This window comes from Musa acuminata, unplaced genomic scaffold, assembly GCF_036884655.1.
Source record: "Musa acuminata AAA Group cultivar baxijiao unplaced genomic scaffold, Cavendish_Baxijiao_AAA HiC_scaffold_136, whole genome shotgun sequence".
NCBI classification, from domain to species: Eukaryota; Viridiplantae; Streptophyta; class Magnoliopsida; order Zingiberales; family Musaceae; genus Musa; species Musa acuminata.
In genome coordinates, this window is record NW_027020414.1 from 5677 (window position 1) to 11327 (window position 5651).

General features: G+C 37.2%; 1 pseudogene; it reads left to right on the top strand.

Moving 5' to 3' along the window:
- The first annotated feature begins 643 nt into the window (after window positions 1–643).
- LOC135655997 (probable protein phosphatase 2C 59) lies at window positions 644–5319 on the top strand (annotated as a pseudogene).
- Window positions 5320–5651: the final 332 nt, after the last annotated feature.

Here is a 5651-nt window from a genome sequence, read left to right on the forward strand (position 1 = left end):
CTTTTATGGAGAAAAAAAAAAAAGAGAGAATTCCCTCACATTCATATGCATTAAATTGCTGTTCGAGGGGCAAATGACAATCGACTTACAGAGATTGACCGAGTCAATAAATATGAAAATTGTTGTGTTTATATATAATACCACCAAATTAATGCAACAGGGAATTTGCATCGCATTCATCCTCACTAAAAATTGGTGGATTGAGGCGTTGACTTGCCAACTGCCTGAGTCATTTCGATCCTCGCCACAGCTTCCGATCGAAGTCAACGACGTGCTCGTCTTCCCCACATGGATTTCATCGGTAATCCCCCAGAAAAAAAGCTCTATCATGTTAATATACTATGCTCGAGAAAATGTCGGTGTTCATCACGTTAATTCCATCGGGAATTAAGCTGCATTATATTATGCTTCCTCCCGATATATATATATATATCTCATAAGAAATGGAATAATCATGCATCGAAAAGAACACCCAAACAAGCGACAAGTATAACGATGGCATGCGGTTACGTGATGGCAACCACTTAAGCAATGCAAGCACGCAAAGGAAAGATAGAAGTGACCTCTCACACACAAATGTATGATTTATTACAACCATTTTTTGTCCTTTTAAGTTTTGATTGTTATTATAGCATTGTTATGTATGCTCATATATTGCTAATTAGATCTTCGATTTAGTCAATTAAACTTAATTAATTATACTTTAACGCTCAATTAAAGTTATTTTTCTTGAGACATGTGTATTTATTTATCTATTTATTTTCGGTACCAAATGGAGACCTAAGCATATCCATTCATACATTTTAACTTCTACTCAAAACCCACCGCCTACCCCCCACCATTAATCCGTTGTTTCCTCCCTCGACGTTTCTTCCCCGTTGCCAGCGATCGAAACCAGTGCTCGGCGTCTCCTCTCTCTCTCTCTCTCTGTCTCTCGGTGAAGGATCTCTTCATCTGCCCTCTTTTCTTTTTGGAGTTCGAGATTGCTTCCGTTGATCGACGTGGTAAACGTTTGTGGGGGGGAGGGGGTATCGGATGTCGATTGCAGGGGGTGAATTTGGTCGCGGTGGGGATCGACGGCTGATTCGAGTGTGAGGAAATCGGGCATGGGTTTCTTTCCAGGCTGATTGGATCGGCCTTCTTGTTTCGGTGGTTTCGGTGGGATCTTCCCTCACTTTGATCTTTGTTTGGGGGGCGAATATTTCGGAGGGAAGATGGGGTATTTGAACTCCATCAGTGGGCTTCAAGCAGACGGTGCTCCGGTCAGCGGGGGAGGACTCAGGTCTCGTTCGTTTATTCCTTGTGAAGTCGTATTAAGGCTTACGATATTCTTTTCTAGATTTGTTTATGTTTCGTATCTCGTGCGATTTTCGAGCTGATCTTATGCTAGCATTCGCTTCATATATTTTGAGTTCTAATTCGAAGACAAACTAGCTAGTTATTGGAAGAGATTTATTTATTTATTTATTTTTTATGTATAAACAGTCGTTTATTCCTTAATAATTCAATATAAGTTAGATCCTTAATAATTGACAAACAAGTTATGAGATGGTTCGTCAGATATGGATGTGTGAACTTACATGGGAAACATGGTTCTTTTACGCTGAATAAACTCATAGAACTGCTTCCTATCTGTTAATTGTGGTTCTTGAATCTGCAGTTGAATATGTTGCCTAAAGTAGGCTGTAAAGAAACATCCTACTCTTGCGTGTCAATCTAACATTAAAACTCATGCTTATTTCTTTCAAGACAGTCAAGATGGGAAGTTTGGTTATGGGTATGCAAGCTGTCCGGGGAAAAGATCTTCGATGGAAGACTTCTATGAGACGCGAATTGACAGCGTTGATGGAGAAATTGTTGGCTTGTTTGGGGTCTTTGATGGTAAAATTTCTGCAGTATTTTGTTGTCTTTGTTATGTTTAGAATGTCTTATCTTTTTTTTTTTTTGTATTTGCAAATTTTTGGTAAAACTGACATAGAAAACCCATTCATTAACTTGCTTCTTTCAATCCTTTTCTAGGGTAAATTTCTCTCGTGGAGAGTTGCTTATACATTCAATATCCTAACGTTAGACTTTGATGCTTTGATGAGTGGTTATGTAGGTCATGGCGGTGCCCAAGTAGCAGAGTATGTTAAACAAAACCTCTTCAGCAACTTACTCAGGCATCCAAAGTTCATTACCGATACAAAATCAGCTATAGGTGGTGCTGATTTGCATTTTGTACTATGAAAGAGCTTTTAGAGAACAATAATATTTGGCTTATGAAATTCATCTGTGCTGTTACCTTCAGCTGATGCATACAACCACACGGACGCAGAATTTTTGAAATCTGAGAACAGCCAGAACCGAGAGGCGGGTTCAACTGCATCAACAGCTGTCCTTGTTGGTGATCGTTTGCTCGTTGCAAATGTTGGGGACTCTAGAGCTGTCATATGTAGAGGAGGAGATGGTAGGCCCCTCATCCTTAAATCAGTTCTCTTATCATCAATTATGTGTAACGGATTTCTGTACTTAATCTAGAACTAAACCGGCTCAATTTAGATGGAGTTTACTGCATTTTTTTTTACTAACTGTATTCTGACAACCCAACCTATTTAAGAGCAATATTTAGAATGTGACACCAGTGACATCTAGGTTCTTAGGATATATGTAGGTTCTAGACCAACAAAGTTTTTTGGCCTTCTCTTGATCCTGCCAAATGCTATAGTAGCTCTGTGTGTCTCTGGTGTACTGAACACATTGAAACAAATAATCATATAGTTTCAGATTCTTCAAAAATATAGTAATATAAAAAAGTATAGACAGGAAGGAGAAAGAGAACATATTCCTGTTTGGATTCACAGAATTTAAGCCTGAAATTGGAGAATTGAACCTGCGAAAAAATCTTCAGAAATGGCTGAAACTGCACACTTATGGTGATAAATGAGGATTTAAATTGTTGATGATGGATGAGGTGCTAAAGTTCATTACGCTCTCGTATTGCATGTACTCTTTTTGAAATGAGATTTGAAGATTAATAGTTTACTAGCAAGTTAAACAGGATTGGAAACTTAATATTAAGTTATCCAATTTTTACACAGCATTATTTAAAGAATAATAATCACTTTTTTATGCTACTTCTATAAGCCATTGCACTTAATGTCTTTATGACTTATCGATGCTACAGTGGTTTCATAGCTACATACTTTTGGTGAAATTGTATACTAATAGTTTAGTCATGTTATCTTGTCTTTAATGTATGATCTAAGAACTATTTTTTGTTCATCGCTTGAGTGTTGTTCCTTGATGAAACTTTCCATTTAGCGCTGTACATAGTAGGTTTTGGTACCACTTTAGATGTATGACATGTCTTGGAATCTACAAATGGGATTTTTATTGGTGTGATTTATTATTCTACGGTCTTTTATCCTCCAGTCCACATTTTGTTGGTTATATTTCTTGCATTCTGGAATTGACCCTTGTCAAAACCATCTAATCGTAGACTTCGACGATCGGGAGTTTAACTATTCACGCCAATGACAAAACAGGATGACAATGGAAGTTGATGTTTCCTTAATCCTGAAGCTTGTCATAAGCATATTTCTCCATTATTTGTTTTGTTCAGTGTTAAAGAATATATTTTTTATATGGAACTTTAGGTAGATATTATTGTGTCTCCATTATTTTTTCTTGCCAAATTTACATATTTTTTATCAAAAATCATCCCTCATGTATGTAGAGCTTGGTATTTAACATTTTACATATTTCCATAATCATTATCCGTGATCTACCATTTGCTTTTGTTTGGATGTTTGCTTGCCCATTTGTTCATCTCATGGTTCAATTACTATATGTGGTCATCTTTAGTTTGAGATTATTGCCTTCTAACTAGATTCAAATTTCTGATTGATTTATGAATGGCAATAAACAGTACTGTGTGGTGCTGTTGACATACTTGTTGTCATTGAATCCTGTTGTTTATGTTTGTTCTTATGCCCGTTGAGGTTGTTCTGTATTCTTTATAAGATATCCATGCAATCTCTTCTCATTTCAATTGATTGGGTCGAAAAATCAATCTAGAATTTGTTGCATCACTCGATCCAGTTATCTTGAAAATTGTAACTAATAAAGACTTTTTATTTAGCATATTAAAAGCTGCTTGTGGTTCTAATTTTCGTTGTTTTTTTTTTCCCACTTTTTCTTTGTTAAATCGAGTTTGGCATCTCAACTTGTGCTCAATTAATACAAAAGTTTATGTATTCTATGAACCTCTTGATACAAACATCTGATTCTTGGTTTTTCAGTGGCATCAGTTGCAACAAGTCCTTTTCTGAGGCAAACAGTTGTGCCAATTTCTTGTAGAGCACCCATTTTACTTGCAAGTTCTGTTTCTTGGTTCTTACAATATATTGCAAAAGCAATTTTCTGATCATGATAGAGTAGTTGACCAAACGAACTTCTGGGTGCTTCATAATTTAGAGAAAAAAGTCTTTTGTTCCCCATATGGTAAGTTTTGCTTCTAGTTTGTGCAGTAGATTGCAACGGCAATTCTTCTGATTGCTTGGTAATTTAGAGAAAGAAACCTTTTGTCCCTCGTGCATCATGGTCAAAAGCCAGTTCTTGGTACTTTGAACAACAGAGACCTGGCAAATCAACCTGTTGTGGTACTTGGTTGATGTGAGCTCTCATAATTAAACCAATCACTCTATTTTGATGGTGATAATATGGAGATGATTTTCTCTGGATGTGCTTGAAGGTTCTGTTTTTAACAAATTCAGTATCTGAAATAGAATACAATCACCAGAATCTTGTATTGAATTATTGATTGAGCCTCTTAAAAGTTTAGTTCTTTACTAGGAACTCGGCTCACGCTATTTTTTGTAACTTTTGCAGCTATAGCTGTCTCAAGGGATCACAAGCCTGACCAAACAGATGAGAGAGCAAAGGATTGAGGATGCTGGGGGCTTTGTAATGTGGGCTGGTACTTGATCTCCTCCATCATTTTTTATCAGTTTAGATCATTTCGTTATATAAATACTGATCAACTGTAACTGCAGGGACATGGCGTGTCGGTGGTGTTCTTGCCGTTTCTCGTGCATTTGGTGATAGGCACCTGAAACAGTTTGTTGTCGCAGATCCAGAAATTCATGTTTGATCTCTGACCTATCACTTTATTCCTACAATGTTATTGTCTTCAAGACTCGAGACATATCATCATCTGACAGTAATGCCTTTGACTGCTTCGACTACTGTTGAATGCAGGTGGAAGCGGTTGATGGATCTCTCGAATTCCTCATCCTTGCAAGTGACTGATTGTGGGATGTTGTCACGAACGAATGAGGTATACTTTAAAAGAAGAAAATAACAAAAAACAAAAAAAAAAGTAGGTACCTGAAATATCATCTCCGAAGATTGAACCCTTTCTTTTTCATTTGGTTCCAAATTCAGGAGGCGGTGGTAGCTATTGTCAAACCCCTACAAGATCCAGAACAAGCAGCAAAGAAACTGTTACAGGAGGCCTATCAAAGGGGTAGTTCTGACAACATCACTTGGTGTCGTGGTACAGTTTCTTGGCTAGCCTTGATAACACAACCGAGCAGCAATAGGTACAAATTGTCTGCTTGATCTTTGTTATCGCTTTGTTATCTGTAATGGTTTAGTGGAGTCTGTAT